Source organism: Convolutriloba macropyga, chromosome 15, assembly GCF_964194025.1.
Source record: "Convolutriloba macropyga chromosome 15, txConMacr16.3, whole genome shotgun sequence".
In the NCBI taxonomy this organism is placed as follows: Eukaryota; Metazoa; Xenacoelomorpha; order Acoela; family Convolutidae; genus Convolutriloba; species Convolutriloba macropyga.
The window spans coordinates 7,585,976-7,600,512 of NC_134482.1; positions in this window are offsets into that span (position 1 = coordinate 7,585,976).

Sequence of the window (14,537 nt, forward strand, 5' to 3'; positions counted from 1 at the left end):
TCTGGAATCAATCTTTTATCCATTGATGCGATAAAATTGCTAGAACAACCAGGCCGCTCTAGCGGCTTTTCACCAAAACTATTTAATCTGAACTGTTTTAAACGGCTGCTACTTGAGTGTACGTATTGAGTGTTATAATGTTTTTGTGCAAAAGTTCTCGGTGTTCAATTTATAGTTTACGATCGCAAGAGTTTCGGTAACGTTGATAATGACTATGCTCATTCCATTCAAGTCTCACTGTTAGGGAAAAATTTTTTTTTAGGAAATGGTGTTAGTTTTGAGTCCATTCAATTGGCCCACTCACCAATCTTGTCACAAGTTTTGGTTGATTGAGATTGCGAACCAAATGCTGTTGTTTGCGGTTTGCGCTTTAGTTCTTGCTCTCTCTCCTGAAGCTGACGAGGTGTCGATCTTTAGTAATCTACATTTTCACTTCCAACCACTTTTGATCACATTCTGTTCCTTAAGACCTCAACTTTGTTTAAAATTTTGTTTAGAATTACCTTTTTTTTATTCAGCCCTCCGTTTAGCTGGCGATGTTCATAAACGTCTTCTGTGTCTTGATTGGTTATTTTTAAGTAAGTGTTTTGTGCAACTTTTTTTACCTTCTTATGGCTTGTGTTTTGATCATATTTTGTTTCTATTTCCAGCACACACGCAATGAATTCGTTTTGTTGGCCATAAAATAAATACAGATAGTTCTGCCTCATTGATATGAACAGGTGTCGAATTGGACTAGATTTCGTACAGAAAACACAATACTTAAATTTGTGTTTTTTCGGTACTCACAAATTGATATACCAGAAACTACAAAATGACCAGTTGAATTGTAGCTCAAGTGATTTGCAACCAGAGGCCATAAAAGAAAATTTTATAGTGATCGAGAATGATTTGAAATACAAGGCAGAATAAAGAACTAATGCTAAAGAATCGTTAAGGTACAAGAAATAGTAGCAAGTTAGTAAGTGCTGAGGTGATTTTATTTTGCAAAAGATTGATATTGTATTGAAAAAATGCAGGACGTTGCTTTTGATTGACTGAAAATTTATGCTGATATTTCTGTTGCCGTTTTTGTCCCATCTTTTTCTGTCAGGTGACTGTTTCTATATAACTACTTTGAAAAATATGACTCAGTGTCTAGTGTAACTGTAATTATAATTATGACAACTCCCAGTGCGTAAACAGTTGCTAGCAAAACACTCAGTGAAAAAAAGAATAAAAGTATACAACAAATTTTCTTCCCTTGGTTTTTTAAACTGATATAATTTGTCCTGCTTGGCAAGATCAGCCCCAAGTGTGCGTGTATGTGTCGTGTGTGTGTGTGTGTGTGTGTGTGTGTGTGTGTGTGTGTGTGTGTGTGTGTGTGTGTGTGTGTTGTAAAAGTGTGTGTGTGTTTTTTCTGATCTGAGAAGGGGTGGTAATTTCAATGTTTTATAAATAAAAAGTCCTTTTTGCGATTTCTCTTCTACACTTGATGAGATTCCAAATGATACCAATCATATAGTTCAAAGTTTTGTAATAAAGTACAGACTGCAAAACAACTGTTGGAATATTTTTCAATGCTGGAGTATTAACTGGACGCTCTTTTGGGACAAGGAAACAATTGTCTTGACGGAAGTTGATGCTTCCCTCAACTATCCAAAATGTGTTTCAGATATTAATCCCGATGGATCACATCTGCCATTCAAGTATTCACTTCTTAGGTTTTTTCAAACTTATATATATATATATATATATATATATATATATATATATCAACAACATCAACTTATTAGGTCCCAGGATTAGGTGCGCGACCCTAGACCGCTCTCAGCAGACCATTTGGGTCGCAAACTGGAGGCGTGATGCGACCCAAAATACATGGGCTGGTTAATGCTTGAGTCGCGCGATGGTCTGAACAATGGTCGCACTACGGTCTGATCAGAGGTCAAGGTCTGGAAAATGGTGTCGACAATGGTCGCACCACGGTCTGAGCAGAGGACAAAGTTGCATTACAGTCTGATCATGGATCGCACGAAATTCTGGACAGTGGTTGCACTACGGTCTGATCTGTGAACAAATTGTGGACAGAAGTTGCCACAAAATCGCACCACAGGGCATTAATTGACCGTTTCTTATTTGACTGCAGTTTTTTATCACCGTTTTTGATGACTCAAAATAAAAGCTGCAGGCACTTCAAAATGATTTTTTGTTTATCTTTTCAAATACAGTTGTCCTAAACTTAACAAGACATACAAAATTTTTCAATTTTATCATGAGTAGTATATAGGTTTGAATTGAATAATTTAAACAATAAACAACGGATTATAACATGTTATCAGGAATGAACTGATCACTGGACAAAATTTGGAGTATGGTCTCATCAGAGGGAGCGTTGGTCGCACTAGAGTCGCTCAAAATTTTGTGTCGCACCAGAGTTGCACGAAAAATTTTGGTCGCACGATAGTCTGATCAGAGGTCTTCTGAGTCGTACTATGATTGCACAGTTTTTTGAGTCGCACTACGGTCCGATCAGAGGGCTTTGGGTCGCATAAAGGTCTGATAAGAGGGCAAAGTCTGGGAAGCGGTCTGATCAGAGCGGTCTAGGGTCGCGCACCTACACCTGAGGTCAATTAGCTCTATATTATGAGATGATCTTCACACAAACTTCTCGCATAATTCCAGTCCTTAAACTTATCGATAATTCATTGACAACAAATACTCACAATAAACAATTCGTGCTTGGGTTGATATGAAATCGCCGTTCGTTCAGTTGTGGTACTGTCCAGTCAAATACATAATCAGAAAAACTTGTTTTTTATGTTTGAACCTAAATTGTGTGGAATGCTGTCCAGTAAGGAGTTCGATAAGGAAATTTGTGTGTTATGGTTGTCTGAGACGGAAAGTGTCTGTGTCCAGACCATCCCAGACGGAAAGATCTGATGACCAGACTTTCGTGCGTTCATCATAACTTTTTAACTTCATGTTCAGACTTCCGTGCGTTCACCAAACAACGTTTTAATCTTCAAAGGGTTGCGTGCGTTCATCTTCAGACTTTCCTGCGTTCAGAAATTTTTAAAAACATGTTCATTACTTCGTGCTTTCATCGGATATTGCGCGTTCACCAGATTTCTATACCTACAACTGATTTTGTTTGATCATGTTCAGAATTTCGTACGTTCATGTCCAGACAATGTATCGCCCAAAATCAGACTAACTTCAAAAGGTGCACATAACTTCATAACTTATTAGGTTTAAATTAGCATATATTATTCATTTACACCCTCAAAATTATTGATTAGTTGGAAGGGTTTTTTAATTTTTTTTCGCAAACTTATTTTATGACTAAATATGATAATCTCCTGCCTGCAAGGCATGAAAATTGTTTCCTTCAATTTCAGCTACCTTCTATAACTCAAGAACTAAAATGTTTCACTACAACTATAAAGACAGTGCAATCCATCTCGCCTTCGACATTTATATGTTTATTTTTAACTAAAGGGAATTTCGGCTTACTGCCTTCAAAGCTGCCCTTTACTGGTTACTCTGGATTATAAGATTGATTTAAGTCAGCTGATAGGTTTTAGTTTTTTTTTACAAGATTGAAATTATTAGTGCGGTCATGTCCAGACTTTTTAAAATAAAGAAGTTAGCGAACCCATTTTCATACATTTTGGCTTTTATGTCCAAACTTGTGTGCGTTGTTGTCCAGACTTTCGTGCTTCCATGTTCGGATTTTGTGCGTTTTTCGATGTTTCCAGACTATATAATTTTGAATTCACGACACCCCCTCGTGCTTTCATCTTTGGTAAGGAAATACTTGATTCCGCGTGGACCCTCAACCTCTGAGGCCAAGGCAGGAATGTTTCAACGAATAGTATTTTTAAAAAACGACAAACACATGGAAAGAGATAAATACTTGCATTCTTGAATTAAAATTTTCAGAAAAATGAAAAAAAAATCATATTATATTTAAGCTGTTAATTTATCCAGAAATCCCTCCCAGAGCCCTGGATTGGAGTCCGCTATGCTGAAATATGATTGTAATAGATTTATTTTATCTATAAATGTTAATTAAAGTTATTAAATTGTGAATACTTCTGTCGACTACAGTGGATTTTCTTCTGACCCTCGTGAAGAAGCTCTGAAGGCAAACTTGAGAATAGCAACTCCTCTTCTCGTGATCCGACAGTCGTTCCCATTCGTCAATTCTTTGATTCTCATAATACTCATCAAACCTTTCAGGGAGCCAATCGCCCAACTCATGGCTAAGATTCGGAATATTCTCACCTGCAGGAGGAGTCGGTGAAATATAGTTTGAGTAGAACGAAAGAAAATTGTTGTCCAAATTATAACTTTCATTCTTTTTGCTCCCTGGAAAACTCCACCTAAACTCATCCTTGTTTTTTCCCCATTCAACGTCACTTTTTGGTATGACCAATCTATATTGAAGTAATTCTTCTAATATTCCCGCACTTTATATTTTGATCACTGAAAGTTGTTGCCAAAAATAGGAAAAAATTAAACCGCAGTCGTTTTTAAACTCTTTGTTTCAAGTAGATTGTGCTAATTCGTTGCTTACAGAATTTAAAGGTTAATTAAAAGGTTAGAGGTTAATTTCTGATTTTAAAATCATCAAATAAGGCCGACAAGAGTATTCGACGGAGCTCTAATGAATTAATGATATAAGAGTATAGATGTTCATAACAAATTACAACACATGTAATTCTCGACTTTCAAATTGTTGTGGTTTGATAAACGTCGCAATTGAAAAATGAAAATCTTGATCAGTACCTCATCAATGATGCTGAGGTCACGGCCAAAAGTCCTATTTGATCAGACCATTTGAGTTGCATACGCAGCTGAAGAGCAGCGGCAGCTACAGTATCTGGATAAAACGCATCATTGCACACTAATGTGATGGCAATGCTATGAACAGTGGTAATTTTAGCCTGACACTGCCTTTCAAGAGGACAAAGCCGGACATAGTCTGATAAGAAAAAACTCTCACGAAAGTCTGGTCGCGTGAAGGCCTGGTCAGAGACTGAAGACTGCGCAACGGTTATATCAAGCGATCTTTAATTTACCCCGGTCGCCCATCATACAACTTTCTTTGATTTCACACCAGGTCATATGTGATCTCCGGTAATTATACAAGTTTCATACAAAAAAATAAATTAGTTGTAGACCACTCCAATTGTAGCAGCAATAACACTCAATCAGATAAAATAAACCAGAGTCACCCAAACGATGATTTCTTGAGTTTCATTTCCCCGGTAAATCATACAGGGTCATATATGATTTATACACAATTTTTAATTATTACGACAGCACAGGTGACTTTAAGAAAAGAGAACAGTTTTCCTTAAATGTGTTAACAGCGGTGATTAAGAAATAACCAAATTCAGATGATTCAAGTCGAAATTGAATAACTTGCAGCTGCATATTTTTATGAACATCAGCTATAATTAACGCGTATTTGGGAGGAGGGTAAATTGTGGAGGATGATCTGCTCAGAGATCGAAATCTGGACCGTGTTTTACATATAGTTGCCAAAAAAGTATGTGTTGTACGAATATCCACAAAAATCTGAATAGAGCCCAGGTTGAGGTGGCCAGACCGAATTGAGCTCTGATCAGACCATCTTTGAGCGCACACATCTTCTCGGTGCGCTCGAACTACATGGTCTCGAAAAGGCTTCGAGCGCACTTTTGTCTGGACAATGGTCTGGAACTTGCCTGATCAGAGGCCACTTTAGTCTGGGACGGTCTGATCAGATGTCACATTGGTCTGGGATGGTCTGATCAGAGGCAGTTTCACGCGCACACTACTCTGACCAAAGACAAAGTCGAGCAAATTTTTCTTCAAGTTTTTTTTTATTTTTATACAGACATTTGTTGTCTCTGGTAAGAGTCAACGATAAAACATCATTCTGATCAGAACTGCATCTGAAAATCTTATGGGTTTGATCAGAACCAAGGTGTCTAGCTGATAGCAACTGCCGGTGCCCTCAAGAAAAGATAATGAATCAAATAGATCAAGACCTTTTTATGCAAAGTTGTCTTAATTCATTTATTCAGTTAAAAGCATAAAAAATGGCATACTCGATAATTTTTTGAGCAATTTTTTAATTTTATTTTCATTGGCAATACTATTGGGATTAGCTTTTTGGTCAGTTGAATGTAAGGTTGATAACATCGATTGTCATGAAATGAATATGTTATAACGATATTGAGAGATTTGTCCATGTTTAAAATCATTCTCTGATAAGACTATTTTGAACGCACTTTAGTTTAAACAGAGGCATCTTCAAGCGCACTTTTATCTGATCAGAGATGATTTCGAGCGCACTTTTGTCTGATCAGGGGTGATTTCGAGCGCACTTCAGTCTGATCAGAGGCAGATTCGAGCGCAACCTAGTCTGATCAGTGTATGACATTTGAGCTCACAATAGACTGATCAGAGGAGTTTTGCGAGCGCACTTTCAGCGCACTCGTTGCTTCGAACGCACGATAGTCTAATCAGAGGACCCTTCAGTGCTGGTCGGTCTAATCTGAGGTCGCTTTTGTCTGGGATGTTCTGATCAGAAGCCATTTTGGTCTGAACCTTAACCTGGGAGGTAGTTTGGGTCTGGCATGTTCTAATCAGAGATTGCAGCAATCGGAAGACAGTGAAACGATCTTGAAAGACAGTGAATGTAAGCAAAAGTAAGCAGTGAAAGAAAGACAGTGAAAGAAAGACAGTAAAGTAAGCAAAATTCACTGAAGCTGCTAAGAGGTGTTCGCAGAAAAAAAAAGACAATAACTAAAAAATTTGCGTTAAACGTTGCACACAGCTTGAAACGTTGCTGACGTAAAATCATTTTCGAACGTTCGAAATAGTGTAAAAATTACATGTTTTCACATTAAATAGAAAGCTTTTGCCATTTGGTGCTATTCTTTGTCCTAGAATAACAATCATTCAATCTTAAAAATATATCATCATGCTATCTGAAGAAGCATACATGTCCCTTACAAATGCCCAAACATGGGAAATTTACAAACAATTATACAAAAAACGTGATAAAAAGAAAAACTTATTGACAATGATGTTACCATGGTTTAAAACAAGTTATCAAGTGAAGTCAGTGGGGACTCAACGTCATTGCCAACAACATTAGAAAAAAAACAGGTTGAGCCTCAATCGGTAAGAGAGTACAATTTAGTCGATCTTGCAGACAATTGTACATTTTTAAGTTTGGGAAGCAGTATAATAGCAAAACTACAAACTGATAATACAATTCCTATTGATATTGCTATTCACCCGTAGCGTGGGCAACGACAAAAGAAAAATTTGATATTGTCGAAAAAAACAGTAAACGAAAAATGCATTCAGTAGTTCTGCAGGACGGTACAAAGAGTTTTCTAAAGTTTGACAGAAAACCTGCAGACGTCTTTGAGTCTTTCAAAAAGCTTGCCAACATATGCCTTGAAAAGTTCAACCTGGACCAATTTGTTCTATGCAAAGTTATTCCAATGACAAACCTCAGCCAAAATGCTACCAAAAACGGTCGCATTGATGAGTTCAATTTAATGATTCACAATCATTATGGAAGAAATATCGACAATATTATGACTTTGAAATTGAACCAAATGGTCAAAAACGTTGGAAACTTCGACTCACTTTAGCATGGTAATTACATCTTAATTTTCGGACAGGTGTATCGTTTCTCAAAAACAAATTATTAGAGGAAGTTCTAATGTTCTCAAATGGACACATAACTAGTAAACGGGACAATATTAAACCAACTTTTGCGAAAGGAAACCAAAACCAGCGAGAGTTATCAACAGCAAAACTATAAATATGCAGCACAATTATTTTGAACGTCAACTCATAACCAATAATATAGCAACCATTTCAACTTGAACGGATGGGACTATCTACAGAGATCAAAACCATACAACCAAATTATCGACCAAAGAAACATGAAAAACTATTCTAATTACGGCACATTTGAGCTCACAATAGACTGATCAGAGGAGTTTTGCGAGCGCACTTTCAGCGCACTCGTTGCTTCGAACGCACGATAGTCTAATCAGAGGACCCTTCAGTGCTGGTCGGTCTAATCTGAGGTCGCTTTTGTCTGGGATGTTCTGATCAGAAGCCATTTTGGTCTGAACCTTAACCTGGGAGGTAGTTTGGGTCTGGCATGTTCTAATCAGAGATTGCAGCAATCGGAAGACAGTGAAACGATCTTGAAAGACAGTGAATGTAAGCAAAAGTAAGCAGTGAAAGAAAGACAGTGAAAGAAAGACAGTAAAGTAAGCAAAATTCACTGAAGCTGCTAAGAGGTGTTCGCAGAAAAAAAAAGACAATAACTAAAAAATTTGCGTTAAACGTTGCACACAGCTTGAAACGTTGCTGACGTAAAATCATTTTCGAACGTTCGAAATAGTGTAAAAATTACATGTTTTCACATTAAATAGAAAGCTTTTGCCATTTGGTGCTAATCTTTGTCCTAGAATAACAATCATTCAATCTTAAAAATATATCATCATGCTATCTGAAGAAGCATACATTTCCCTTACAAATGCCCAAACATGGGAAATTTACAAACAATTATACAAAAAACGTGATAAAAAGAAAAACTTATTGACAATGATGTTACCATGGTTGAAAACAAGTTATCAAGTGAAGTCAGTGGGGACTCAACGTCATTGCCAACAACATTAGAAAAAAACAGGTTGAGCCTCAATCGGTAAGAGAGTACAATTTAGTCGATCTTGCAGACAATTGTACATTTTTAAGTTTGGGAAGCAGTATAATAGCAAAACTACAAACTGATAATACAATCCCTTTTGATATTGCTATTCACCCGTAGCGTGGGCAACCACAAAAGAAAAATTTGATATTGTCGAAAAAAACAGTAAACGAAAAATGCATTCAGTAGTTCTGCAGGACGGTACAAAGAGTTTTCTAAAGTTTGACAGAAAACCTGCAGACGTCTTTGAGTCTTTCAAAATGCTTGCCAACATATGCCTTGAAAAGTTCAACCTGGACCAATTTGTTCTATGCAAAGTTATTCCAATGACAAACCTCAGCCAAAATGCTACCAAAAACGGTCGCATTGATGAGTTCAATTTAATGATTCACAATCATTATGGAAGAAATAGCGACAATATTATGACTTTGAAATTGAACCAAATGGTCAAAAACGTTGGAAACTACGACTCACTTTAGCATGGTAATTACATCTTAATTTTCGGACAGGTGTATCGTTTCTCAAAAACAAATTATTAGAGGAAGTTCTAATGTTCTCAAATGGACACATAACTAGTAAACGGGACAATATTAAACCAACTTTTGCGAAAGGAAACCAAAACCAGCGAGAGTTATCAACAGCAAAACTATAAATATGCAGCACAATTATTTTGAACGTCAACTCATAACCAACAATATAGCAACCATTTCAACTTGAACGGATGGGACTATCTACAGAGATCAAAACCATACAACCAAATTATCGACCAAAGAAACATGAAAAACTATTCTAATTACGGCACATATAGCCCGTACTGACACGTTGCGTCCCATTTTTTGTGTTTCATCTAGACATAGATTGTCAGCAAAAGGCAAAAGCTTCTTGTTTCTTAATCCTATTGAATACTATTGAGAAAAACAATCTTGCTGCAGGGAGTTCTGCTATTGCTGGCCATCATTCGTCCCGCGTCAGCAGCAGAAAAATGACCGGTAGTTTTAAGGACACCTGACAATTATCTCAAAGATAAGCTTTGCTATTTGTTGATAAAAAATTTTGTATTATTTGCTACACTTGGGTTATATTTACTCGTTAAAAATTTTAATCCTCTGAAACTATTAAAATGTGGCGATGTTCACCCTAACCCCAGAACAGAACAAAATTATGAATTTTTTTTTAACGGACAACATAAAAATCTCTCTCTCCCCTGTCCACATAAATTGTCAACGCATTAAAAAAGAGAGAACAATTGAAAAAGCTCTTGAGAAAAATTTCGGACAGCACAATTATTGGCCTAACTGAAACATGGCTTACAAGTGGTAACGACCAAAAACTCTGGGAATTTGACAGTGCGAAATATACTGCCTTCCGCTACGATAAAGAGCATAATAAGAAGATTATGAAAGGAGAAGGGCTGTTGCTTTTTATACCAAATCATTTAAATTCCCGAAACTGACAAACACACCTAATCAATTTGGGTTAGATTACAGTACAACACTACACACGGACTTCAGAAGCTTCTCATAAACCTCAGTTACAACCCCAATAAAAAAAACCACAATGAATTTTTGGATTCTTTGGCGCTCCAAATTGATGCCGCTGTGAGCAAAAAAAGAGAGTGATTCTGATGGGTGATTATAATATAAACTATCTGAACAACAAAGAGCGAAATAATATAGATACAGTTTTGGTCCCGTATGATCTGAAAGTGGTAAACACTGATCCAACACGAGGTAAAATCTCATCGACTATATCATAATGGAGGGTAATTACCAAATACAAAGTGATCACACATTCATTTCGGAAACTAAAACAGACCACTGAGCTGTAGGTATAACAACACAAGAGCGCATCAGAAAAAAGTGGAAGCCAATAATTAAAACGTTTTTTGGTAAATCGAATTTTTCAATTAAAGATTTTACATCGAAGCTAAAAATTTGTGATTGGAATTCCGTTTGAAAAATGGAAAGTGCAGAAGAAATGTATTCACAATTCAATTCAATCTTGTCTTATCATTCAAAATCAAACACCTTTAGCAAAAAAATTCGTACGAAATCATAAAACGAAAATATCCTTTCTAAATAAAAAAAATCAATCAGAGACCTCTTCACGAACAGTGAATCGACAAAAAAAATGGGGTGTCATTAATCATACTCGAAACATATCTTTATCTAACAAAAACATTTTCAGCCAGAAAAACCCTTTTTGGCGAAATTCTGTTTGACAACAAACAAATACTAAATTTATTAAATTGTCGTTTCTCCAAGTTAGGTGACTACTTCGGCAAAGCCAGACCTTATGAAAAGTCACCTCGAACAAATAACAGAAAAGCATTTAGTTTTCGATTTGTCACATCGAAAGAGGTTTTGCATCACCTAAAACCACAGAAAATTTGAAAGCCGCTTGGACTCACAGAGATACCCGCTTGGGCACTCAAAGGTGGCAAAGATGTTTTAATGCACTCCCTCACCTATTTTTTCAATACTTTTTTGAAAGAAGAAAAATTTCCCAGTGACCTTAAAAAGCCATTATTACACAGTTTTTTAAAAAAGGTGATCGAACTCACCCTGAGAACTACAGGCCTATATCAATAACGAGTTCACTTTCCAAATAGTTTGAAAGACTACTTAGAGATCAAAGAGTTGGATTTCTTTTAAAATACACTTTTCATTACAGAACGCAATTTGGTTTCTATCCAAATATCAATAATGGATGCCCTTGTTTATAGCACTGAAAATTTTAGATATCTAATTGAACAAAACAATTGTGTTACAACAGCACTACTAGATCTATCTAAAGCATTTGATTCAATCAAGCACAACATTTTGATATTGAAACTAGAGGAATCAGGATTCAGGTTAAGTGCTCAAAGGTTGTTACTTGACTACTTGTCTAATCGTCTTCAGAAAACAAAAGCTAACGGCATTGAATCAGATTGGATTCAACTTTATCAAGTTGCGCCCCAAGGAACGATACTCGGGCCACTACTATTCAAACTTTACATAAACAACCTAAGATTAAAAATACCAAATTATTGTCAACTAGTACAAAATGCTGATGACAAACTGAATTTTACGTCCCACCATGTATTGCTAAATGGCAAAAACAACTTAGAAAAAGCATTAACTTGAATTATTGATTATTACGAAATGCATAGTCTAACGCTGAATGCATCAAAAACAGAGTTCATTATTTTTTGTAAAAAATATAGAGCTCTCCATACAACTGATATAAAACTTAAAATAGGAAACAGTTGCATTCGCAAATATGAATCAATCAAATACTTGGGGGTATCCGTAGATTCAGCGTTAACATATCAAGATGAAGTGAAGCGTTTACTACGTAAAATGGCATGTGGAATAAAAACCCTATATTCCTTACGAGAGGTAATATCAGATAACTACAAAGTTTTGACTCTGAATGCACTTGTCATTAGCCACCTTTATTACTCTGCGGTTCTCCTGAATGGAATTAATAACAACCTAATAAGATCACTCGAAAAACAGTTAAGCTGGGGCGTGAAAGCTTGTTTTCATAGAAAGAAATTTGATAGTTCTCTAGATCTCAAAATTACAAACAAAATTTTACCGATCAGACTTTTTAGATCAAAAATTACTTTTCCATTTTCGGAAAAAAGTTCGAAGAAACTTCCAGCTTATCAAATGATAGAATATCCTACACTAAAATTAACAAAACACGAGCGGTCCCGAAAAAATTTCTTCAATATCAAAACTCAATCCAGAAAACTGTGTATTCAAGCGAGCTAAAATAATTTATAACAAATTTGTAACGAATGAACAATACTCTCAATATCTCAAAAATGATCATAAATGCGATAAGGCGAAACAAATTCTAAAAAAAAACACTTTTTTGAATTGTTTTTGAAGAACCCAAGTGTAGCATCAATATCTTCTTTATCTTGGAAAGACTTTAAATTTGAATAAAAAAGTTTTCTGTTTATACATAGCGTCTACACTGCCTCTGATATTTGATCGTTATTTGATTAAAACCAGATGGAAATTCAGTGTTTTTTATCTACTATTGAGTTTGTACAGAAATCTACTTCATTGTGTCTCCTAGTGATGACAGAGTTAAACAGCATTAAGAGAGGTTCAATGAACAATAAAATGGTCGATTAACAATAATGAGCATCATATTTAAAATTTTCAATGAGTCAGACACTTGAAATGCCTGGGATAGATGTCGTGTTGAAGTTCCGATTGGGTCAATTGATCCTACGTTTGGTTTTAAGTTGCTTGAGGTTTTTTTTGGTAATGGTTCTTGAAGTTGAGATGAAGGTACATTCGTTTCTCTGGAGGTTTAACTCCATTGAAACTGAACTTCGGTACAGATTATGATGGCGGTGTCGTAAAAGCACGGACAGGTACGGCTGAAATGATTATTAACAGGTTCCCCCTATTTTTGGTTTTTGTTCGTCTTTAACCTATCTGATTTTTCAAACTTTGGTTGATGTGTGTTGACTGTCGAGTTTTCGTTTTTCAATTTATGTGCTTAGTTTTTAGTTCAGCATTGGATTAATTTTTCGGGTATTTTTGACCGGATTTTTTGTCATCGAATCCAGTTGCCTCCAAGACAATTGTCTCCAAGATTGTTGAGACTGATCGGTACCAATGATTAGTTTTTTTTTCAAAAGCTTCAAAACGGAGGCATTCAGCGTTTTCGCCCCGGTTGTGATTGGCTCTGTGAAAAGCATGGTTTTTACCACAGCGCTTTTGTTCTGAAAAAAAAATTGTTGACTGGATTGAGCTATTGTTAATGGCGAGACATCCCAGGCTGAGGTGCCAGACGGAAGCAAGTGCGCCCAGACCGAAGATGAACGCACGAAAGTCTGGAGAGCGGACGAAAGTCTGGACATAAGCACCTTCCGTCTGGGACGGTCTGGACATAGGTACTTTCCGTCTGGGACGGTCTGGTCATACTTGTTTCCATCTGGCGTGCGTGATCTGTGGTGCGTTATCAGTCGGATGTTTATATTTTGGTCAAGTTAATCTCATCTGCTATACTTTTGTTGACTTTTACGTACAAATTGAAATAAATTTACAATGGGTTGCTTTAGCCAGCTGTCGTCTTTATAATTTGTAGTATTGTTAATTCGTGTGCTAATCAGGTTGGTTGTCTTAAATCACAATCAATGGTTTAAATGCTGGTTAAAAGAAAGTATGTGATTATCTGCCAAAATTTTATGGTTTGGTGTTCTTATCCTAGCGGTGACGTGATGGCCGAGTGGTAAGGTGTGCGATTGACACGCCAATGATTGAGAGTTCGATCCCCTGGCGCCGTGAAGCTGTCTGTGTGAGGATAAGCTCTTACTTAACCATATCTTCAGGTTGACCATAGTCTGACCAATGTTGGCTGCAATGATGGTACCACGTGAAAAATTCAGATACAAAAAAGTGGCCATAGTCAGCAAAAAAGAGCATTCATGCTCACTAAATGAACAGTCTGAGATGTGGGGAATAAATGAAAAAGGACAACTGAGAACAAGCTACTGTTAATGCAGACTCAAAGCCTAATGCTGCTCCACTGCGATGCACGCAAACTAAAAGAACTCTAAATTGGCTTTCTTCTTGCTTTCACAAGACTGAAAATTCTGATCTCTCTGACTTTTATTTACACTTTAGAGTTCGGTTATTACTACTTAAAACCTATACAACATTTTTTAACATTGTCAAGGCTCTCTTCTCAGTTGGCTCGTGTAATGTTCTCGGAGCAGTATCGTTTGGTATCTTTTAAATTTTACACAAATTTTAATGGTCTCATTCGCAGCATTAAATGTGACGTCACACTATTATTTTTAATC